This window comes from Eupeodes corollae, chromosome 3 (genome assembly GCF_945859685.1).
Source record: "Eupeodes corollae chromosome 3, idEupCoro1.1, whole genome shotgun sequence".
NCBI lineage: Eukaryota > Metazoa > Arthropoda > Insecta > Diptera > Syrphidae > Eupeodes > Eupeodes corollae.
The window spans coordinates 111,960,645-111,987,511 of record NC_079149.1 but is presented as its reverse complement, the minus strand read 5'-3'; the positions used below and the strand labels follow the sequence as shown (position 1 = coordinate 111,987,511).

At 29.9% G+C, this 26,867-nt stretch overlaps 1 protein-coding gene across 27 annotated transcripts in view; it reads right to left on the bottom strand.

The window, feature by feature from the left end:
* Positions 1–26,867, bottom strand: part of LOC129951805 (sodium/hydrogen exchanger 3) — a 103,944-nt gene that overhangs the window by 54,956 nt on the left and 22,121 nt on the right. The gene's annotated exons all lie outside the window — the stretch shown is intronic.

Sequence of the window (26,867 nt, the reverse complement as noted above, 5' to 3'; positions counted from 1 at the left end):
GGAATGGTTTTGACACTAGACTATTGTGCTCTAAGAACTGCAGCGCTATCAAATGTTTTTGTTTAAATTATTACATCCATAAAGTTCATAAACAACAATAGGCTTTTGGACTTTTAAAAGATGGTTCATGGTTGTCAAAGTTTTTCAGTTTAAATAAAGGTCAGAATGATGATATTTTTTGACACAACGAACGTCAAAAATTATTTTGTCTTCCTTGTTTTTCAAATGTCAGCTAATTTTCTTGCAAACAACGTTGACTTTTACACATTTTGCATAAAAAATATAATTGCCGGTCGTGAGATGATGTCCAAGTGGCTATTGTGCCTGATCTTAAGTACTATTCACATGAGCTCAACTAACGAATGAACTAATATTCGTCGATTTTGGCATATCTTTCACATGAGAGTTTTTAATTCATCACGAATGAAGTTTGACAATTTTTTCACCACCGAAACCAAAACAAGAATGATTTTTTTAGCGAATGTGGATAATGTGGAACGGGATTAAAGTTTGACAGTTCGTATTAACTACAACTTTTTTTCACGACAAACAAATGTGTGTTATTAAATTTATTAAAAAATGATATTGAAAAGTAAAAGTATGCATCAAAAATCAAATAGAAACTATATTGCTATCGGTTTGAAAAGAATTTGTGTAGCAATATGTCTTAAAACGTATATAAACTCAAATTTTGTAATTCATTCGTCGTTCGTTGGTCGCGCTCATGTGAATACTGCTTTAAGTTAACTTAATGAAAGTAGCATTGATTCGGACTTTTTTAAAAAAGAGACTGAGATGCGACCTACACAAATCACTTCCCATTCATGTCCGTCTGTCGACAAACCATTAAGTTTAAAAAAACGTTGGTAAAATAAATTGAATATGATAAAAAAGTTTGAACTTAATAAATTACTTTGTTCTCATATAATAATATTACTTGAATTGAAAACTATTCCTATTCAATTTTCTTTTTGGTTTGCAAAAATAGATTTCAATTGATTTTTTCCAAAAACTTAACTTAGAGTTTGTAACAATATTTTGGGAATGATAAAATAAGCTGGACTTTAATATCTGTTTTTGTTCCGAATATTTGTAGTCGAAAACCATTTTTTTGAAATTTTGTGAAGAATGAAATTATTTTGAAGTGAACAACTTCATCTTTTCTCGAAATAGTTAGAAAATAAGTATTTACCTATTTTATGAAGTATTTTTGTAGATTATTATTTTTTATAACAAACAAAAATTGAATGTAGAATTCGTATACAAATCTTCAAAAATGTTATAAACAATATTTTTTATGAGATACAAATAATTTGAAACCAATATCTTAAATTTTTTTCCAAGTTTTGACATATGTATGTCAAAACTTTGTTATATAAAACTATTCCGGAGGCAATATCATTCTTTATTCGTTAAATATTCAAAGTGACAAACATACTCGTACATCTCTCAAAGTTTAAGTTCTACGGAATCTGGAAACGTCGAGGTTTGTTTAAATTATAAATTTCACAAATTGGAACAATTACAATAAGTTCCTATGTGAAGTTAAAAATTCAATTTGGACACATTCACGTGTTTATATTTAACGTCTCGTTATCACTCGATGAAAAACAGTTGGCCTTATTTTCAAAAACCTGAGTGTAAAAATAACTTTTTCATATTTGATTACCAGATTCTTCTGGTTATCAAAATTATATATTTCCTGAAATGGGATATTTTATTAAGCGTTGCTATACCTTGGTTCAAAGCTGTGTTGCCGTCATTAAAAAAAACTGCCCCTCTATCTTTCAGGACAAAAATAGAACCTCACTATACCATTTCTTGTCTTGACCCCAACCTACACGCTTTATACCTTTTATAAACCAACCTACAAACCAATCCCTTTAAAACATTTTCCTTGGTTTTATTTTTTCTTAAAGATTCTGAAGGAAATTTATAAGTAATAAATAAGATTTCGTCTTTGAACGTCAAATCAATTTTAAAGGAGAAAATTGAAGCCATTATGTATATGAAATTATATTAAAAGACTCAGACCAACTAAGAGGTACATAGGTATACTCGTACATAAGTTCATTTGAATTCAAGAAGCTAAATAAGATTTGAATAATGCGTCATATACCATTTTCTAAATTCGAAATGAATTTTACATATTTAATAATTCAGTAATTTTGAATACATAAACTAAAATTATGACGAGGATTTAGACATTTCTATTGAAACCAAACCCCCCCCCCCCCCCAACTCAACCATTCCTGCTCTTACAAAGTGAACTGGATGACACCTTCATTTTAGATTCCTAAAATTGGATTTGAATTTATAAACATACATAAAATGAACTCATACCTCGCTGATGGTAGACTGTGCCAAAACCGATTTAACATCAAACAAGTACAAAATTCTGACTAATATATTAATTGAAAACCAACAAACGCGAATGAATTCATTAAACCCGAATGAGAGAGCACCCTAAATTCTAAATTTGACATATTCCGAACAAGTGCATAGGTAAAGTATACGAGAGTAAATTTTGTTTATTCGGATTTTCAAAAACACATGTAGATTTTCATGTCGTGCGCGATGTTTGACAGATGATGTATCGTCGCGTCGTCTTTGAAAAGAAAATACTTTATGTGTCTATAATATTTACCATTGTCATTAGTCAACCAATCAAATTCGTCATTCTTCGCAGGTACTCGATAACAATGCGAAAATCTACATTTAGTACAATGAAAATGAAAAAAGTAAACATTTATTTTGTGTTTATTCTCAAACACTTAGGTGCTAATGAGAATATTTTCATTGTGTACCTGTTGATTGTGGTCAAAGAGTTGACTCCCGCTATTAGCAGAATTGAAATAATGATTGTTTAAAAAAAATTAGCAAATATAAACTTTCAAACACAATTTTATTATGATAAGTCAATTAAGTGTGGAAACTGTAGATTTCTTTTGTTGCTTAACAATTTTGGAATACTATAGGTTTATCTATTTATGATATTTATATTATTTTATATTCGAAAGCAGACGTCTACGCGCCATCTGATTTAGATTTTGAAAATTTAAAATTGCGTGTGTGTGTTCTTGACCGTGAAAAACTCAAAACAGCATGTGGAAAATACGTTTTTATTTTTTTTTTATTTTTATTGAATTTTTAATGTATATACAATTTGAAGTCCAAGGTTTATTATATTTATCTTTTTTAAAGAAAAATCTTCATTTATCTTCATAGGTTGAGGAAAATCGTTGTTTGTATTGCATAATGTATTCTTAATCAATATTTTTAAACTTGCGAAAGAAATGTTCAGTATTACATGTTCTGTACAAAAGAGTTACATGTTTAAGTTATTGACGTCAGACAAACAAAATGTGTGCTTAAACATTAATTGTTTAACATAAATATTTTTTATTTTTGTAATAAACACAAAAATGTGAATGTGAGATTTTATGTATTTCGTTAGATGAATTTCGAAATCGTTTTAGTAAAATTCATAAAAATCTATTTGTCAGCTGTCACCTATTTTTCATATGTTATTTTTAAACCAACAAAAAACTTAAATGGAAATGAAATATTAAAATTACTTTTCAAAACAAAACTCAGAAGTATCAAAGTTTTTACCAAAAATCTAAAATAAGACACACATTTTCAATAAAAGCTATCGAAAATAAATTTAAAAAATTGAGGTGATTTAATATTACAAAACATTTTAAAAATTCAGTACATTTACCTAAATTTAACTTTAAAAAGTTGATAGTGAAATTTTGTCAGCAGGCATTGACACAAGATTAAAACCTATCTTATTTTTGGCTACGACTTTCTGAAAGACAGAGTATGGCAAGGCATTCCACATTCGCATAGTACTAAAAAACGAATCTCTGTTCTTAACAGTACGGCCAAAGTTGAGCTCGAGGGTATATTGATGATCACCAATCAATCTAAATGCTCTAAGTTCAATACTGTCCAAGAGGCTTAAGTAAGTTGCCGGAGCACCAGCACAGATATGGGAGTTATACTGAAGCTTTGGCCGTATATAGGCCTTGTAGATAACAGCCAGATCAGAAGGGGTGAAATATTTCTTGCACGGCCTAAGGAAACCTTGCGGCATTTTTGGCGACATCGCGTATGTGATCGTTCCAAAAGAGGTGGTTGGTGACACACATACCGAGAATATTGAGGTGTTCAGTCTCATTGATGCAAGTGCCATCCATGGATAATGGCAATGGGGGTATACTTCGCTTTAACGATACAAGACAGCATTAGGTTTTCGAAGCATTCAATTCCACGCGGTTTCTTATTCCCAATTGTACAATGCTGTTTAGGTCGGAATTTAATGAGCTTATCTTATTCTGTTGTTGTAGTTCCACATCCGAAGAAGAGGAATGTGAATCTGAAAACGAATATGAAAAGCTAAGAGTACTATCGTCAGCGAAACAATGTATTGGATTAGAAGTTGCAGACAGGAGATTATTAGTAAAAATGAGAAAGAGTGTTGGAGATAGAACAGAGCCCTGAGGCACACCAGCATTTATTTTGTAGTTTTCAGACTTGAATCCATCCAATACAAATTGTATTGAACGATTCGTAAGATAATTACTAATCTAATGAAGAAGGGATTCATGAAAACCGAAAGCACGCATTATCGATAAGAGAGCCTGATGCCAAACCTTATCAAATGCTTTTGAAATATCAAGTGCAATAATCTTACTCCCTCCAAAGCTATGTAAAGATTTGTTCCACTGTTCGGTGAGAAGAACCATGAGATCACCAGTGGACCTATTGCTACGAAAGCCGTATTTTCGGTCATTAGGAAGCTTTCAATCTTCGATGTATTTCTTGAGCTGATAATTAATCAGCGTTTCCATGACCTTGTGATAAAGGGACGTAAGTGCAATCGGTTGTTAATTAGACGGTGAGGAAGATTCGGAATAGGCTGGACAAATCAGGTTATTGCCGCTCGGAACGTTACCTTAGGAGTAGGACAGATGAAAAAGCTTACGCAGTGGTTTTGCCAGCGTTGAAGAACACCTCTTCAGAACAATAGTGGGGATACCATCCGGACCAGCAGATTTATGTATGTTAAGATCTTTTAGAACTCTCTCAACAGTACGAGTGCGAAAAAAGATTTGCCCCATAGAATAACTACATCCATACAATTTACTGGCAGCGTTGAATTGGCGGCGAACTGCCTAGCAAAAAGATTAGCTTTTTTTAAAGAGCTAACAAGGAGCGTAGGAACCGAAGAATAGGAAGAATTCCTCATATTTTTTACAAATGACCAACAATTTGTACTGCCTTTGGGACATTGCAGTATTTTTGCCGCAATTTTTGGTCATGTCCTTCCTCGCTTGCTTGAATTTAAGGTTTTAAGCAGATTCGCATAGGCGTTTTTAAATTTTTTAACAGTAGTCACCATACAATTTTTTTGGTTAAAATTCGAAAATTCAAAATTTATCAAGAACGGTCCCAAAGTTTTTTTATGAAATTTTCTATTTTTTTTTTAATTTGGGTTCTTTAAATACAACAAAATATGTTTGTAATGCCTCAAAAGGGTACACCCAAGAAAGACAAATTTTTATTTTTTTTTTTCAGGATGCAATGAACCCATTTACATAAGTAATAATTTAAAAATCTGATCAAGCTCTTGTATTGTTTAAAAATGTTTGTAAGAGTTGATATTTTTTAACGAAATTAAAATTTAAATCATTTATTTATAAGCACTTTATAATTACATACTAAACATATTAAAAAAAGAAAACTACAATTTAACAACTTAAAATTTAATTTGTAAACGCACCCTTTCAATCACCATGGAACCGTCATTTTCGATTTATCGAAACAAATTTTTTACAAAAAAATCGGAATCAGTGACAGCAACTTTATGTCGTAATTCGCGCCCTAGTAGACGGCAGTAACTAACAAGTTTAGGGCAAACATTTGAGTAATGTTGCCGGGTCAGTGAGACAAAGCTTCGAAGTCTCCAAAATAGCAAAGACCACATTATGGCCTATTTTGCGTGATGTTCTTGGTTTACACCCATAAAAGAATTTAAGTTGATGAATTATTTGAGGAGACGTAACTTCTCCGATTGGGCTCTAGAGAAGATGCGCTAAGATGATGAATTTCATTGGTAGCAACGAATTGCAGTGTGGTTGCTACGAACTGTCAAACTCTTTTCGCGTTCTACATACTATCCACACTGCAACGAATAAATTATTCGTGCTCAACTTAACCTCAAAATTTTACCACTCTTGTTTTGTTTGTTGAAAAGGGTAACTATATTTGACAATTCGTCGCTTTCTGCGAAGAGAAATAAAACTCATGTGAAAGAAAAGTCAAAATATGCGAACATCCACAGTTCGCAGTTTGCAGTTCGTAGCTCATGTGCAAAATGCTTTAATCGTGTGAAAATCCACGTTGAAACACCACATCATCCACAATAATAACTGTTTGGTACAGTTTGGATGCTGGCGGTGTTATTGAGCCATATTTTTTGTCGACGATTACGTAGATAGAGTAGATAAGTTTGATTATGTTATTTTAAGAAATGAGCCAGTCGATTATTTACCTCGTTTTTGAGTCATCAAAATTTGGGTCAAAAAAAATCGACCGATGGCAAACTTGCAGACATATGGTTGAGGTCGAGTTCCGTTCTTGAATGTTTTGATTGTACTTCAAGCCGATGATAAAGTTTTTAAAATATCTTATGTTTTATTTAAGACAAATAAAAACCTTTACATACTAAATTGATTGAAAAAAAACGTGTGAGAAATTAAGTGACATTGAAATTTTTGAAGAAGAACTTATTTTTAGGTATGTTTTTAAATTTTTAAATATAGATATTATTTTTAAATAGTGTTTTTGGATACGAGAGGAGGTTCGTGCGACCTAGTAGCACATTTTATTAACTTCCGACAGTAAGTTATTGTAAAGGGTCCGATTTGTCAAATTGAAAATTTTGAAATTTCTCGACGTTTCAAGGTCCCTAGAATCGAAATAAAACATTTTTAGAAAGACGTCTGTGCGTGCGTGTGTACGTACGTTCGCGACGTTTTTTTCGTCGTCCATAGCTCAAGAACCAGAAGAGATATCGACTTCAAATAAATAAGGCAGAAAGATACAGAAAGGGCTCTCAAGAAAATTGCTTGGGTGTTATTTTTACTATAGGAGTTTAAAAAAAGTAAACATTTTGATTAACCCTTAATACCCATTATTAATACGAACCAAAAACGCAAGAAACTTGAATTGATACCAAACAAGTATATTTTTTGAAAAAAATCCAATTAACGGTTTTTTTATAAATCAAAAAAACTGAAAAAAAAATTGTCACCTCGAAAATTTTACGAATACAAAATGATGTTATCTCCAAAACAATTTCGTTCAACGAAAAATAATGTTTTTAGATTTTTGTAAAATTTTGACAAAAATCAAATTTACAGTTTTTTTTTTTTAAATAAAAACCTAAAAAAAAAATTACTCAAAGTTGTTAAAAATTGAATTTCGGCCTAAATATCTTTTCAAAAACTTGAGATTATGGCTTCCAACTTATTTTATCTTATAAGAAATATTATTTTTAACATTCGGTAAGATTTTGAGAAAATTCGATTTGACAGTTTTTTTTACAAAAAATAAAAACCTAAAATAATTAATAAAGGTTAGTACAAATTAATTTTGGACTCAAATAATAGACATTTTTTTAACAAAAAATAAAGAACTAAAAAAACAATTTCTATAAGCTCGTAAAAATTGCTTCTCTACTCAATTGTCTTTTTTAAAATTAAAAATATTAGTTTCAAACTTATTTTATCTCACATTTAATATTTCTTTCTACATTCAGTGAATTTTTGATAAAAATCCAAACGTTCGTTTTTTCATAAAAAAAATAAAATCTACAAAAAAAGGACGAACATTTGGTAAAAATGATGTTCGGTTCTCGATATCACGTAAACAATAGAAGGTATTCAAATGAATTTCATTCCTCCAATTTCTATTTGTTTATAAAAGAAATAAAAACTTTTAAGAAATGCTGCTAAAATTGTTAAAAATTGGTTAACAACTAAAAATCTCGTTAGCAAAAGTGGATTTTGATATCAAACTATTTGATCATATGTAGGTATGCAAAATTTGTTATAAGTTTTTTTTTTTTTTTTTGAAAAATAATTCAACTGACAACTTTTTTTAACAAAACAATTTGGCCAGGATTATATTATTAATGGTATCAAAATTTCGGTTTTAATCAAAGTTAATTATAAAAATGTGCACTTAGCAACAGCTGAGCTGTGAGGTAGTACCATCAAGTTATAAACGAACTTACCTTAATTTTGAAAACAATATTCATTTAAACCGTTTTTATGATAACTGAACTTTTCCCAAAATTCTGTCATGATTATTATTATCTTAAGATGTGATGATTTTGAGATTTTAAGTCATCTGTCAATAAATGTTGAAATGAATGCATTCAGCGTGTACTTTCAATGATCTTGCATTTGTTATGAGGTGCGTTCAATTAAATAAATTTATGTACCGTTTACAAATGAAAGGTACTTTAGGTATGCATTTTATTTTTGAAAACAAAGTAGTTATTTTTTCCATTTTCTTAAAAAAGGGGACCAAACTGACAACCGTTCGTTTGAATCTTTAAAGAAGAACTTATTTTGCAGGTATGTTTTAGATTTTTAAATATAGATATTATTTTTAAACAGTGTCTTTGGATACGGGAGAAAGTTCGTGCGACCTAGTAGAGCATGTTATTTAATTTCAAAATGAGACTCATAATTGGAAAACCATACATATTAAGCAATAATGAAATAACTATTTGTATTTAGATACAGAAATAATGTACAGTTACAGCTTCTCAACTTTATTAGATAAAATAACTCTTGACGTATGTATTTACATTGTTTATTTGTTGTTTTCCATAAGTATATTATACTCATGTCTTATCACAATATAATGCTTATATTATAAGTTATTAAAAAATAAACATATCCATATTTCTAAACGTGCGGTTATTTTCCGGTTTTTTGTTCAACATCGTTACCATAGCTTTAAACAAATATTTGCATATCATTCTTAGGTAGGAATGTCACTTGGGTAGAATATAGAGTCAAGGTTATTTAGTTGATAAGATTATTTATTTACAAAGTCATGAATATTATACAATCTGGTGTAGGCGTATCACTGTGGTTATTATACACAAAAACCTACCTAAACCTAAGTAAACATTTTCTAAATTATAAAATCGTAATATTATACATTTATATATAAGATCCTGGAAAGAAATCTTTTTTTTTTTGTTGTGCCAATTTGGGATTACCAAAATATTCATGCAGGTATTTATGCGAGCAATGAGATTTACCTTTACCTTTGTCAAATGATATCTTCAAGATATGCACAGGTAATGTACATATGTATGTATGTATTTTTGTCATTCGTGGCACGTTTTGATTTTTACATTAAGTACATTTTATTGTACAGTATTGAAATCGAAAGCCTGGGGAATAATGTAACGTGTTTTTGAAATGGTAGGTATACGAGTATATGGTATGCAAATTATATCGTAATGCCTTATCAATTTGGTGAAGTTTTTATGGTCTAACAAGTGAATAACATAAATATGCAAAGACACATATTTGTCGCTAATTGAAAAGTATATATTTGTATTGCATTTTCCAATAGACCTATTACACAGTTGAATTTCGTTATAGAATGTTTCAACTCACAATCTCGGGTCTGTGGAAATTTACAAGACTTTTTTAAAGATGATAAGTATACTTTATGTATACGTATTATTTAAATAGCAGCTGTATGTTTCATTTTGACAATCGCTGAACACGCAGTCGTTTTGATCTTTTAAGAAGAAATTAATAAACCTTCCACATTTCTCAAACCTGTTACCGCAGAATGTAGAGGAATTTTTTAAATCTTTTTAAATGAGAATTGTCCTTAAACAGCTGATGTTTCTCTGAAACATTTCATTAAAAACAATGAAAGACTCCTTTTTTGGGGCAGTGTAAAAAGGTAGAAAGCTAAATAATTTAAAATCATCAACTAAGTTTAGTTCTGCGTTTTTGTGTCCTTCTCTCTTAATAACTATATAAAAGTTATAGCAGTAAAGTATATTTTAAGAAAAAGATTAAAACATACTATAGCCATATAAAGACGCAGAATACAGAATTTTTCCGCAATAAGATACAATAAATAGATGTGTCTAAAAACATTTGTATATTTGCATAAGATAAAATGATACAAAAATAAAAAAATTTCCGCAACGAAAATAAAACATGAAGTTTTATTGTGTTTATTATAAAATGAATAGATTTTATCTGACACAATAATAAACTTAAATTTAAAATAAATCTCCACGAGTATTAACTCGAGACAATTCAAACACGACTTTTATTTACATTAAACAAGATAAATACCTACAGCATAACCAGTTTCAGTTATTTTTTGATCCTACAGTCGTGAGATTTATTTACTAGCATTAGCTTAATGTCGTTAAATATGTGAATTATATACTGCAGCTTTGTCACATTTTAAATTAATTTAAGGATGCAATAAACCAAATTAACACCAGACTAACAATAAAATGTTATCACTTATCACATACAAGTAAGGTTAAGTAGCTTTTAAAGTATGTAGTTCGGTTGGCTTGACTGCGGTTCGATTCGTCAAAGCCGCTAATGGTTGAAAAGATACTTTTTCTAACGGTTATAAAAAGTGACAAATTGTCGATTACATAAAAAGTACCCTCATCATAATAATTCAGATTCAACAGCAAATTGTATTCTTCACTCATGCGAATTTATACAAAATTTATGCGGTTCGCCTGATGAACATTTTAGATTTGACCTTTTTTTTAGGGCATTTAATTTCCTGCAAAAATATGTTCAGATATATTTTTACCCTGATGATTTGAAGCAAAATATTGTTAAAGAATAGAAAATACAAAATATGTTGTGATGTTAGATTTTAGGTTTTTTTTTTTTTAATCATAAAATGTTCAGGATATTTTTTTTTCTGAGTGGTAATTTATAATAGTCAATCAAAACGGCGCACAACAGCGCTAATTGGATCTCAGGCTAGGTTGCCTTGAGATCGCCATTTCTAATTTATAATAGCCCACTTTTTTTACTGGTCTAATGTGTCTAGATTCAGAAAAAAAGGAGACCCCCAAAACTGCACCAACTATATAGAGGAATCAGTCTTCTTACCATCGCTTACAAAATCTTCTGTGCCGTAATATGTGCACGCCTAAAGCCTATTGTTTACAACATGATATGTTCTTATTAGTGTGGTTTTAGGCCAGGAAAGTCTACAGTCGATCAAATATTCACATTAAGGCAAATTCCGGGAAAAAAACAAGAACAACAAAACCACACTCCCACCATCTTTTCATCGATTTCAAGGCCGCATATGACAGCATCTACAGGAACGAGCTGTATAGAGCCATGTCTAGTTTTGGCATCCCTGCCAAACTCGTCCGTTTGTGCAGGATGACCATGGAAAATTCACGCCGATCCATTAACAGAACCTTTCGATGTCAAAAAAGGTTTTAGACAAGGTGATGCGCTGTCATGCGATTTTTTTAACATCTTACTTGAAAGAAAAGTGTAGAGCTTACACGTCAACACTAGAGGCACTATCTTTCAAAAGTCTGTCCAATTACTAGCATATGCTGATGGCATTGACATAATCGGAAGAACTCAGCGTGATGTCAATGGGGCTTTTGTAAGTATTGAGGCAGAGGCGCCAAAAATGGGTTTAACGGTTAATGAGGGCAAAACAAAATACATGCTGTCGTCAAGAAAGGACATACAACACCGAAGTTTTGGTCAGAACGTCACCATCGACAGACGAGGTAGTCAAGAACTTCGTCTACCTATGCTCCACTGTAAACGCAGAAAACAACACCAGCGCTAAGATCAAACGAAGAATAACTCTTACTAACCGCTGCGTCTTTGGACTAAGAAAGCAATTAAGTAGAAAAGTGCCACTTTAAAAGACCCTCATCATCCCCGTCCTGATATACGGTGCAGAAGCATGGACTATGCTAGTGAAAGCTAGATTTAAAAGTTTGTTGGATGTGGCCCTAGTTCACACAGGACTGTAGCGCGACCTAAAGTAAGAAAGTAATGTGTCTAGGTTTTCGTACTAAACCAAGAACGAACTAGTCAGGTTCAATACGAGAATGATTTGCTTGGCTTGGCATGATTTCTGCGATTGCAGCATTTCAAACACCAAACTTCAATACTGAAATGTATGCATTGATGCAATATAATTTTTACAACCTTTACACTTCCATATAAATATTTATCTTACCTCCAGAAACATTTTTATTTTCCTTGGATCTACATCAGTAAATCCATTTTTATCATATTAATGGTATGACTTTTAGTCGAACTTATCACTACTCTTGATTTAAGTCGGGCAAAAAAGAGCTTATATTTTTAAAACAAGTAAAAACAAGCATTTTTTTACTATTAGAGGGGGGTGGTGGTCTATCTCTCCCAGTTCAGGCAGCAGAAGCAATTTAAAAAAATTATTACTTAAAATGAAAAAAAGTAAAATAAATACATTTTTTAAAGTCAACATTCTGTTCTGTTAACCAGTTTTTAAATCAAGTCAAAACTATGCTTAGTTTTTGAAAAAAATTGTTTTAAACTCAAAATTTGGGCAAAACAAGTGTAATTTTGTTTTTAATTGTTCTATACAATTCCGTCATTAAACTTTGTCGTCTTAGTTATCGTACTCTCCCCAGTTCAATTTTTTAACTTGAATTATTTTTCTGTCTTACGATTGTGGGAAAATAACCAAACTCTAATCTAAAACATTATCAAATTTTGTTTTTTTCTTTCTAATATTATACTTTTTGATTAAAAGAAAACCTTGACCTATCACCCACGCTGGCTGCTGGCAAAAAAACAAACATGTTTACAATAATCATATTTTAAATTTTATTTCTGCCTTTTTGGATTTAAAAATTGTCCAATAGAATTTCATATTTTCTACTTTGTGCTAAATTAAAAACTACTTGGCAATATATCAATTATAAAAATATTCCCACATCTCACACTTTTATTTTGTTTTTTTATTTTTACTTTTTTTTTGAGGAAATTTGTTTCAAATTGTTACTTTTGGGACAACTCAGTATTCAGTATTGCTAAAAACAATTACATTTCTGGACTTTTTGTAATTTATTTTATTATTAATAAAATACACTTGTACTAATAAATCGTAAATCCACCATCCACTGAATTAATTAAATATTAGCTAAAATATAAGCAAAACCTTCAAATTGTTAATTAATGAAATTTCATGATTGAAATCGACGCATGGTTTAACCCTTTACAGCACGACTAAGATTCTCTTAATGGATTTTTCTTCCACTTAAAAAGACTATTAGTAAGGAGAGGTGGAAGTTTGATTTGATTGGAACATTTCTTCTTATATATATGGGGCATATTATTTTAGGATAGTTTTTAATTTTACGTTTAATAAAATTATAATGAATTCTAAGAAAATGTGAAGCCTTTTTAATGAATGAATTATGTTTTTGGATACAACAGATGAAATTCTATTGAAAACCCTTTTTTAATTAATAAAACTTGAAATATACTTTAAGAAATTAAAGAATCCAAATATGTGCTATGGTGATTCGATGTGGATACATTTTGTATGAGAAACACCCTTCAAAAAATGGTATATTTATAAACATTATTGGAACGTTTTATAATTGTGCTTTTCAATATATTGGGCTATATTCATAGTCATATTTTAAACCCGAGTCTAATCGAACTGGAGTCTAAATTTAATTTCTAGGTTAGACACAGCTGATATTCATAAAGAATTTGACAGCTGTGTTTAGTTAGAAACACTTTCAAGGTACATTCTACTACAAATCTAGTACAATTTCATTTAAACTTATACAAAATGGCTTGTAGAGGGAACAAAATAAAATGTGTTAGCTGGAGAGCCAACATTTTTTAAATATACATTAAATTATTCTGTTTGCTGTTGAGAAATTTTATATAAGTCGCTCTGAAACTGTTAAAACTTGAAAACACACAGACATTGGCAAATCTTTTATTGAATTTCGATCTCCAATATTTAGAAAATCAATCATAAACTTTTCAGTTTTTTGTTACCTTTCATACAAATCAAAAACGCTCTAATACAAATTGTCATCTATTTCAAAGGGATTGATATGGGTTGCGTAGAGCTTTCGTCTACTGTTGGGTGGAAGCATTCTAACATCCAGCAAAATATAAAATAATATGTATGCTTAATGGCTGAAACACAAATACGCTTCAGCTTCGGCTTCGCCTGACGTTTACGAGTTCAGTCATAGGAAGTCAATGCATGCTATCACAATGAAGATTCGACCTCACGTTTTATTTGACAATCGTAAGGAAATAACGTAGTGTTACGTAATGTGACTTCAAGCAGAAGCTCTAGTTCAAATTTGCTGAACATTAGCTTTGTCTGACAGCTCGACAGCTGATAAAAAGTCAACAAACAAAATACATTTGCTTTTGGAAGGATTTCCATTGGTTATTAGAGGCTGTGTAAGCTACTTCCGGGATAAATTTAATTTTTTCGATTTCAAAACTCATATTTTTTTTGAGAAAAAAATAACAGCTGCTAATTACCGAAGTGTCATTTATACCAACTTTCATAAACATTAAATTTGTTGGTCCCCTTTTTATGGTAGTTTAACCGCTTTCCCCACCGACCAAATTTTTAACTTGTTGTAGGTACATACAAATGCATTATTATATCATTAAAAAGACTAATAATTTTCTTAAGATTGTTTTACTGCTTTGATTTTAATTTTTATTTTTTGACATATTTGGAATTAAGAAATATACTCCAAAACTTTAATATTTGCCTATTTTCTGGCTTATCAAAAAATTCAAAAAATAGCGACATTCAGACAAGGGTGAAATTGGGTAAGCTGATTTTTAATAGTTGACTATCAAAATGAAGAAAATAGGTCTATGTTAGGTGATAGTCGATTTCCGAGTTTTAACCAAACAACTTGACATAAAATAAAAACTTCAAGAAAGGGATTTGTTCGTAGACTACTACATTAACATGTGGTGTTGAAGCGAGCTTGAAGCTCGCCTCAATTCTTTAAATACCTGAATCGAGTTGAAAGGAGCTTGATTCCCCGACCGGAATCAAGTCAAAATTTGTGAAGAAAAACCTGTGTGGAGGAGTGGCTTATTTATTTGCATGTTTGTGTACAAAAAATATAGTTTTGTTTTAATCAAATACAAAAAAAATGCACAAGGAGTAGGTAGCATATTCTTAAATGGTGCTGAACTATTCAGTTCTTCATTGTTTAACACGAATTAAACAATCTCCCTTGCACTTCATAAGAAACATCGAAACACCATTTGTATTTTAGAAAGTGCTGTCACACTTAATTATTTTTAAATCTTCTTGTGCAGTGGGAACACCATAAAGATTTATTTAATCTTAACTGGAATACAATTTTGGTGGAAACATAGCAATAAGTACTTTATTATCTTGTCTATTGTTTTCTCTTGCAAAATAAGCCCAGCTAGTCCATTTTCATTAACAAAACTAAATAATATTAACAGTAACAGACTGATTTTTCCTCCAATGGAAAGCACATGATTTCAAATGCACAACTACTCAACGAACACAGCCCTCGAGGTAAAAATGCAATATCAGTCGTACCAAAATTTGAGAACGAAATCATATAAGATCCATTCGAGACTCGTATAAATGTCAAAAACCCATCCGTAGTAAGATTCCGCTTCAACTTTTATCGGTAGTATTCATACTGCGGATATTGTTTATGTAATTCATGTAAAATCCTACTATACTATTGATAGATTTTCCAACAAAACACGGGTATTGCTTTCGGTAAGCAATCTGCATCCACAGTAGGATTTAACTTTATCTTTTATCCTTTATACATACAAAATGAAACTGTACTACTTATGTACATATGTATATTCTTTTTTGTTTATAGCGAAATTAGTTTGTAAATTATTTAAAAAATTTAAATTAACGCCCATGTTCCGAATTTCGATCACAAAATCACTTTCAGTTTCACCTCAATTGAAATTACATGTTCTTCAATTCGGTCGATTTCGAAAACTACGAAATTGCTTTGAACTGTCAGAACTGAAGGATCATCCATTTTTATTTTTATTCTGATGTAAAATGTGTGTTGTTTTGAAGATGGATGCAATATTATTGGCAATTTTAAGTGAAAAAAGGAAGCAGATTTCAAGAGAAAAAATAAGAAGACGAATTTTGCGAAAATGAAATATATTCTATTTACCTGACACAATGCAAGTGAGTGAAAATTATGTAGAATCGTTTTGATAAATACTCGTAAAGTAAAATCTTGATTTCCTCTTTTAAGCATTCATTATAATTTTAGATTAAGCAAAGACGTTTTTTTATATGTTCTAAGAGAAAAAGAACCTTTAGTAATACCAAAAACACTCTATATAAAAATAAAAATCCGCGGTAGACATCTTGGTTTGCCTACAAGCTAAACCGGAAATCAGCCTCATAACCTTTTTCATAGTGTGCGTGTAATTTCTCCTCTAATTTATTAAATTTCCCCAAAAAACTCAATAAGTGTGTCTATGTATGCGTAAAAACATTTCAATTTTTCTCGTTGAATTCGTCCACATTACAAATACAACAATGTAAACAAATGGGTTTTGGAGGGTGATACGTACGAAGGATTTATATCTTTACTAGAGTGTTTTTGAGTAATACCTTCATCAATTCCTTCAATTCAAAAACTTGCTTAAAGATAAATTCACAGAAGTAAAAAATGTGATTTGAATGCGTTAAAAAAATGGAAAAAACCGAAATACAGAACATCCATTTGCATGTTCGAAAATTCAATTCACAATAACGAATTGTGGAACACCCAAATTCACTTTCGAAAAGTGTGTTCACAATAAGTGAAATGCAGAACATGGACATACAACTTTGATTTCAGTTGCCTGTTATAAAATGATATCCTGGAAATCACTATCGAAATGAATTTTACAATGTTCAGCATCTTACTTCATTCAACAATTGATTTAAAATTCAATTTTTGCAATACAATGCAAAACTACAAATTACCGAATTCTCCAGATTTATAATTATGGCCAAAATATACGTTATTCATATCCATAGCCATTGAAAATGGACATCATTAAAATATTTGCTTAATGTGTATGAACGTTTTGTCACCGAGTGACATTGTTTTGAAATGACTTTGAAGTTAACTGATTTCTTAATGCCTGGGTAAACAAATCTCAACTGCAATGTGTATAGTGCACTTATGTAACACATGAAAGTAGTTTTATTCACATAGTCAGTTATAAACGTACCATACTGCAAAATGCCGTCATATTGGTAAATATAAACTTAGTACCTATTCAAATCTTCAATACACAACACACTCATGCATTAACAACTAAAACTCATAAGTCATTATTTTCTCGATGAACAGATTTTTGGCAGCAATATTTCGTTAATATCGAAAATAAATTGAAAATCCATAAAGGCTTATATCTAACTTGCCCTGACATAAACGTAAATCGAAGAAAGCTTTTACGAAAATGCGTTTGGAACAAAAATTATATATGCCTACTATAACCATTGATTATTACGTACCTATCTATTTTAGATATTGCAACGTGCAATGTGTCTTCGTCATTTACGAGTATATACGTTTAGAGTAAATTTGGCAAATGGCTTCAAGCCAAACATAACTAACGTGCCGCCAAATAGATAATATTTTTCCTCTTCATTTATTTATGAGATATATGTATTAAAAATATATATATGTAATATATTTTTGTTGAAAATACTAGGTGAAAATATATGAATTTTGTTTTTGTGTTTATAAATATTTAAAAAACTATGACGAGGCGATGAAAAAAAACATACAACACATCGTAATATGTTTATTTTAAATTGATATTATTTGTTAAATAAAAAATGTTTTTTGTACCTTTTATCGTTGATGCGCCGCTTTTTGGGATAAATATACGTGGATGCATTATCTTGGAAGTTCATTTTTTGTTTAAAGTTTTGTTTATTTATAAAATGTTTGGAGGTTACTGCCACATCAAATTATATAGACTCATAATATATACTTATAACTTATTGTTATAATAAAATTAAATATTTATTTATAAACACAACAACATTTTCCAATTCAATGGAAAACGAAAAACAATATCATTTATTATATGGAAATCAGATAATCTAAATAAGTTTAAGTAAATTATTTCTCAGGTCGTTAGACTAAATGATTGGATTGGCAAGAAGAAGGACTTCCTGTTGTTTCGAAATAACTTTTCCGGTAATGAAATGAGGAGTGGCAAGGATTTTAGTATCAGTTTAAGGAGACAAATTAGGTGGAATGTAGCTATAGGTATCTTTCTTATATATTACGACGAAATGCTAGGCTACCAAATCCGAGGCAGACGGCACGGCCAGGGCACACTAGGATAAAATTGTTGGTTCTATGATATAAATAAATATGTAGAGTTTGTTGAAAGGCAGGAGTGCGAATAAAGCAAATTAGGGATTATTTATATTTATTTATACACTGCGGGTCATAAGGTTAGAAGCAGGCATTTTTGAGAAGTAAAATCGATATTTCTCCCGTTACATGGTGGATTAGAAAAAAACAACTATAGTAAATGAAAGACTACTTTGTTAACAACAAAATGTAAAATTTGGGAATATTAGAGAATTAGCTAACGGATCTTTTATGACAAATTGTCAATTGAGTCGAAAATATGCGAAAATAAATCGGGTCATAAAATTAGAAGCAGTGAACATATTATAAACGTTGTCTTCTGAAGTGAATTCATTTTATTTTCGGTATAAACGGTGCATTTCAAAAATGAATTGTTGTTTATTGATTTGTAATAAAAATGGGCAAGAAAAAATGTTTGACAGTGGAGGAAATGGAAAGAATAGATGTTTATTACTTTGAAGGTCTTTCATGCCATGCTATAGCCCGAAAAATAAATCGAAGTGATCATTGTGTCATTTATTTAAAAAATCCATCGTTGTATCTAAAAAATTATAAAGGAAACACTTCCTCTGACTTAACACTTCGCGAAACGCGAAATATACTTAGAATAGCGTCAAATTCATCTTTATCGGCAGCTAAAATTAGGGATAAAGCTAATGTTAAGGTCAGCTTATCGACTGTCAAACGCACGATCCGCAATGCTAAACACATAAAGCGCCTGAAGCTTAAAAAAAAAACACCACTTAATGACGCAAGGAAGAATGCGAAAGATCACATGAGCTGGGATGTGCATTGTGCAGAATTCAATGACTACAAATGATTGGCGGAAGGTTATTTTTTCCGATACAAAAAATGTAACCTAGATGGGCCAGATGGTTATAATTATAATTTCCATAACATGAGGAAAGAGGAGCGGTTTTTAAACCGTCACCATAGCAGAGAAGGAGGCGTTATGGTCTGGGGCTCAATTTCGTTTTATGGCACTATAGACTTGGTAGTCCAAGATAGTAAAATGACTGGAAAACCTACAAAGACTTGCTGGAATCAGTATTCCCCAAAATTACCGAGCTTTTTGGATCAATTTCATGGATTTTTCAGCAGGACAACGCTCCGATACACACAGACCGAGAGGTAAAATCCTTCATTGCAAACCAAAACATCTACTTGCTGCCTTGGCCACCATATTCCCTCGAACTTATCATAATGGAAAATGTGTGGGGCTGGCTTACACGTAAGGTGTATGCGGGAGGGAAGCAATACTATGACAAGGAAGCGCTTATTCATGGTATCAAATTGGCCTGGAGTGAGATTTCACTGGACTACTTTCAATTTTTTTTAAATCCCTAAAAGATAGAATTTTTGAAGTTATTTTAAAGGCTTGTGGCAGCACACATTATTAAATATTTAATAAAACCCAAAAAAACTTAAACAAAATATGAAGAACTGCATTTTATTTTCATTTATTTTATTTGCTTCTAACCTTATGACCCGCAGTGTATGTCGGCTTAAAACAGATCTAGGATAGTTTTCGTACTTATGAATAAGTTATAACTTCTGTTCCTGCAAAAAAGATGCTCGACAAATTCAAAAGTATAACTTTATAAATGTTGTTTTTTAGTTTAGGAACTCGAACAACAAAAATTGTAAGGGGCAATAATCTAAAAATACCTTAGTTCAACATTTGTTTGATTAAGCTGCATAAACATCGCCATGGGGCGGAATTAAGTAACGCAACATCTTTTATTATTATATTTATTTAATTAGATAATAACACTTTTTGCAAAACTACATAAAAAGTTTGTGATAAAAAGTATGTTTTTTTTTAAACCGTAGAATACACAAGAAAAATAAACTGTTTGTATTATTTTTTATAAAAACATGTGTCTCTAGCTTCACTTTGATGTTGCCACAAAAAAAAGCAAATATCAATGAATTTTAAACCATATTCGAAAAATAATTTAGACATAGATTATGAACTAAGATTAGACGAACCGTCTGTAAAGTTCAAATTTAAAAATTGTACAATATAAACGAATTTAATGTTCGGGTCTTAATTTTGGTCTCAATAAAATCATATCCAGGTTTTAGTGTTTCTCATTCAAACAAATCAGAAAACCTTATGTTTTTCAATTTTTTTTTTAGAAAATCGTTAGATCGGATTTTTTAAATTAATTATATGTACATACACATGAATGTATGTACAGTTATGGTCATTAAAATAGAAACAGCAACAACTTTATCATATAAAATTAAATAAAAACAAAAACAAAAACAAGCAATTTACATAATTCGAACTCTTATTATAAACTTAAACACTACTTTATTTAAAGTATGGGATCTTTATTATTTGTTGTCTTTCTTAGTTATTGTAAATGACAAGTTTATTGAGAAAACAAATATTTTGCCTTGCCATTAAAATAGAAACAGTTCAATAATCAAGACATACACTATATCAAAAAATTGTTCGTATAGGTGATTCTTCAAAATAATAGTTAAGGTATTTAAAGAAAAACAGATTTTCAACCATTCTTTTTTCAGTTTTGGTATTGTTGATTATATGAGGATTAAAAACAAAACAAAAAAAGAGGCTGGTATGCGACCCACACTGATAACTTCCCATCCCGTCTGTCGATTTGTCTTGCTTAAAAGTTTGTCTATATGTACTCGTATCAATTTTTTTTATTTTTTTGCGTACTATTTTTTGTAGATTTTATTTTTTATGAAAAAACGGACTGTTGGATTCTTATATAAAAATTACTGAATATCGGATACAATATTTTCTGAGAAATAAAAAAAGTTTGAAGACAATATTTTTAATTTTTGAAAAGCTATTTGAGTCGTATGTAAATTTTTACCAAGTTTTAGTATTGTTTTTTTTTTAGAGTTTTATATTTTGTAAAAAAACTGTCAATTCGAATTTTTTTTTTTAATTTTACCAAATGTTGAAAACAATATTTCTTATAAGATAAAATTAGTTCGAGTCGAAAATCAATTTTTACCAACTTTTGTTAATTTATTTTTAGGTTTTTAATTTTTTGTACAAAAACTGTCAATTCGATTTTTTTCAAAATTTTACTGAATTTTGACAAAAATAGTAAATTAAAGCCAATATCTCACAGTTTTGAAAAGATATTTGTGTCGAAAATCAATTTTTACCAACTTTTATAAATTTTTATTAGGTTTTAATTTTTTGTAAAAAAAACTGTATATTCTATTTTTTTCAAAATTTTATCGAATGTTGAAAACAATATTTCTTATAAAATAAAATTAGTTTGAAGCCTAAATTTCAAGTTTTTGAGAAGATATTTGAATCGATATTCAATTTTTACCAACTTTGAGTAATGTTTTTTTTAGATTTTTATTTTTTATAAAAAAAACTGTCAATTCGATTTTTCTCAAAATGTTATCAGATGTCAAAAACATTATTCTTCGTTGCACAAAATTTTCATATTTTAGTCGTAAAATTTTGGAGGTTGCAAATTTTTTTTTCAGGTTTTTTTGATTTAAAAAAACCGTTAAATGGATATTTTTCAAAAAATATACTTCTTTGATATCACGTTACAATATATTATATAAAATTTAATTCAAGTCTCTAGCGTTTTTGGTTCGTAAGATATTGAGGGTTAACCAAAATATTCAACTTTTTTTCAAACTGCTATGGTAAAAAAACCAGCCACGCAATTTTCTTGAGAGCCCTTTCTGCATCTTTCTGCATTATTATCTGTATAACAAAATTTATTCGAAATCAATATCTCTTCTGGTTCTTAAGCTACAGACGACGAAAAAACTTCGCGAACGTACGGACGTACGAACGTACGTACACACGAACGCACAGATATCTTTCTAAAAATCTTTTATTTCGACTCTAGGGACCTTGAAACGTCGAGAAATGCCAAAATTTTCAATTTGACATATCGGACCCATTGCAATAACTTCCTATGGGAAGTTAAAAAACAATAATACGTATATTTTTGATTATCAAATATTATTGAGAATTCGGTTGGTTACTTTTTGAGCAAACTTAAAACAAAATCAACGGTTATATGGTTGTATTTTTTTTATTGATATAAGCCATGTCAACAAAAAAAAATAATAGCCAATTTAATACAAATCCATCAGTTCGTTCTTGAGAAAATTTAAATTGATGACTACTGTTATTTTTCGTGTTAAAAAAAAAAAACACATAATGAGAATCGGCTTATTACCTTAACTTTCAAGTTTGAACGGGCTGGCTGTTGGACCCCGGATTTCGTCCGTCTAATCAGGGGACCAAATTTGTTCGACTTCTCTAGCATCACAATGTGATGTTTGATTAAGAACTCGAGTTCGAATTTTTTTTACGAATTTTCATACATGCCAAAAAGTTCCAATGTTTTGCAAGTAAAAGCAACAAAAACGTGTTGAGTTTAATTTTTGTTATAAAGGTGTTTCTAAAAAAGCTTATGATTTAAACTGAAAATTAGCAAAAATTCAATTGAATGATATTATAGACCCAAGAATTTTGAGTTCGTGTTTCTGGCTTTACACGGCTCATTTTCGTTTCATCACAAAATAATTTTAACCAAGTAAACAATTTTTAAAAGCCTTTTTATTTTCAAAGTGAAAAAAAAATAAAAAATAAAAATACAAAAATAAACAAATCAAAAATGTTAGTTAAACAAAACAAAGCATCTAACAATTTCATTTTTGTAAGTGGTTATGGTTAAAGTACTTTAGAATTTAAGTATTTATTTTTAAGATAAAACAACTCTCATGTAAAGTCAATAGGTATAAACATTTTCTTTATTTAGCTTGTTTTTTATTTTAATGAATGATGTTAAAACAAAAACATTACATATTTTCCATATTTTAGAGTCAATGAAAATGAATTTCGTAACTTTTTACAATACTGAAAAGGAAATTCATTAAAGTTTAGTTTTAGAAATTTGTTTTTTTTTTTGTATCTTATTTCTACGATTCTCAGTTCATAGTTTTACATAAAACATTCAAAGTTTTATTGAAATGAATAAAACTATAAATGTTTGGCTTCAAAAACTTTTGAATGAGTTTCCTTCAGCGGGAATTGTTTTTAAAAGAGTAGTGCAATATTATACAACAATGTCGAAGAAGGAAGGGAAAAACAAAACAAGTCGTAATTACATATATTCATATATACATATATAAAATTGCTAACTTTTTACGCATAGTTCTCTCTGCTCCTTCATCTTCATCACATTGTCATCAAGGAGAATTTCGACATAAAACTTTTTCGTGCGAATATTTTGCGTATAAACAATGACTTTCGAAACTTAAGACTTATGAGTTGTGCACTGAGAGATTGACGTTTGACATAATTGGAATTATGAAGATCCAATCAATTGATTGTGTTATTGTTTTGTACTCATAACTCATACCATGTAACTTTAATACATGGTAAAGAAATCTTGTTAAATTATGTTTAATTAAGATCAATAGATACATAAATAGATATATCTGGTTGTAAGTAGTATGAAATCAGCAAAATCTGGAAAACCAATTCAAGTAGATATGCCTTCATCCGTGATTTTCAATATGTAATACCTATGTTGCCTTTGGATTTTTGTGACTAGAATTTTTAACTTGAACATGGTTGTGCGTTCGTGCCAGTTCACGTGCTTTATCATTCGTCGATTTATTCTAAGCCTTTTTATGGTGACACATTTTCTTCACCATGAAGATAATATTTGAGAAGGCATTGTCTTGTTTTACTTTTGTTCGCTTATTAATAATAATTACTATCATCCCTAAGTTTTGTTTCTTCATAAAATAGAGATGAGAGACATACATATGTACAAACGATGATGTACATACTACATAGCTATGTAACTATATATAGACTTTCATTTACTTTAGTCTTCTAATAAAACAAGGAATCTGAGTTTTCTCCAACTTTTAATTTGACACTAAATGCCTATGTTTAAGCTTTAAGAAGAGACGTTTTTCGGCTTTATCTTTCAAATTAATAAACTTTGAAATGGAACTTCAAAAAGTCTTAACAATTTTGTTTCTTAGTGGGAAATGGAAATGCAATTAATTTCGAAGAAGTACAAGAAAACTTTAAAGATCTTATCAAGTGTGAAAGGGACTTTATGACATCTTTTCAATATTTGACATTGATTTCATATCTTACAACATTATTAATGCCTCCAATTTGGCAAATAAATACAATTCAATTTATTTGTGTTGGCTTATATTGTATTTATTAAAATGAAGTACAACATCACAAAACGGAGAAAGTATTCGTATGTTTTATATTCAGCTTTTATAAAAATTTAGCTCGATATTTTTTTCTTTGCGATTAAATCGACAAAAATTCGAATCCATTTGAATATTTTGCCGAATGCGGTTATTTAGCTTATTTATATTAGCTCTGAACTCAAAAATGGCAACATTCAATACAATTGTAGAAAGAGTTTTATGAATTAGGTCTGTTTGTTTTCCTTTTGCAATCAAAAATCAACACGAAAAACTGCGGGAGAAAATTAAAGCTGTTTCATGCATTTTTGCAATAATTTCTGAAAATATTAAGAATGCATATAAATGTCTGGATTACGAATAATACATCAGTTTTTTTTTTTCTTAAGAAAAGAAGAACAAATCGATTCTAGATTCATGGAAAGAATGGAATACAAAAGAATGTGAAAACACTTTAAATGTCAGAATTATGAAATGAATGTTCTCATGAAACTCAGTTTTAAACGTCTTCGCAAAATAAAAGACATAAATGAGATATGACTTTTTTTTGACACATGCAAATATCCATTTGCATATCGATAATTTCTTATACAAGGTAATAAATTCCGTTCTAAAGAAAGATAGGGATTGACATTTTTGCATATTAAGCTTTATATAAAAAGTTTGTCTTTGAAAATTTGTTTAAGGTTGTCAAGGCTGTGACAGGTTATTTAGCAAATCATTCCTTTATTGAAATTATTTTTTCATAATATTAGAGATACGAAGCAAGATAATTTGAATGTGTCAAAATAAGTTTGCATGTGCTAAATGAATACTTTTTGGTCGTTTCATTAAAAAAAAAAAAACGCGTTAAGTGTGCTTCAACGCAAAACGGGTTGTGAAATAAAACATGTAGTCTTTAGTTGACCAGTGTTGAAATCGGATGAAAAAGTCTAAAGAAAAGCCAATCTAGCTTTTGGAATTTCTAAATTTGATTTCTATCGCAAAAAAAAAAAAATTACCTCACAGAGTTATGTAAATATGAAAAAACACGTGGCTTTGAAAAACGTCACTTTTAGGTTTATTCTTTATATTAATGCGTAATAAACAGAAAATGTTTATTCAAGATCTAACTTTATCAATCAATCTTTTGAGACACCGACAAAAAGGTGTGAACAAAAATATGTTTAAATTAAGGTGTGTGTGAAGATGACCATTTTTATTTGTGTGCTTACATTCTTGATAGATCAATCATACTAATCAAAAATGATAATACCTAATATAAATGTATGTATATGTTTAGCATTTTTCAGTGACCATCAGTTGTTACCAACTGAAAGTTTTTTCCAATTTTAAAAATTATGAAGTGCCTTCTTATTCGCTTATACATTTACAAAACAAGAAGTGTCAATTAAGACTTCGAAGAAAAAATTATGCGAACTTAACAAATGAAATGATAATTCCTGTATTATGACTTCTTTGAATCCTTTGAAACATCTTTTTCAACGCAGTCACAAATACATGGTCGTTGCAAATTTATTTTTATTTATTTATTGATTGATCAATTTGAATGCTTAGTAACTGTAAGATACAATATCTTATAAGGTAGTAACAAGCTTATAAATGAGAATGACAATGTAATTATTATTAAATGACATTTCAAATATTTTTATTATGATTATTATTATAATATGAACAGTTTACAGTCTATGTAAGTATGTAATATAAGTTTAAATTGAAAAGTAATTTATTAAGTCTTTTTAAATTTTTGTTGTGTTTAGATTTTTTTAATAAAGCGTGGAAGGAAGTTCAAGAGGCGAACTGAATTTACAAAAAATTGACCTCAGATGTTAAGCATGTATAGCGAGGGTGAACTAGTTGACGAGTCCTGTTAGAGGTGGGGAAACGTATTCTGTCAAAACAATATTGTGGTTGTTGTGTGAGCAATATAACAACAGCTTTAAACAACGAAGTAGCATAGCGAACGATATTATTAAAAGCGTAAAATACTGGGTTACCCAAAGTGTACGTAGAGCACCATAGAGCACCGAAGTCAAAAATCGATTAAATGTAACGCCAAGGTTCTTTGCAGTCTGTACGTATTCGATTGGATCATTACTTAACATAATTTGAGGAA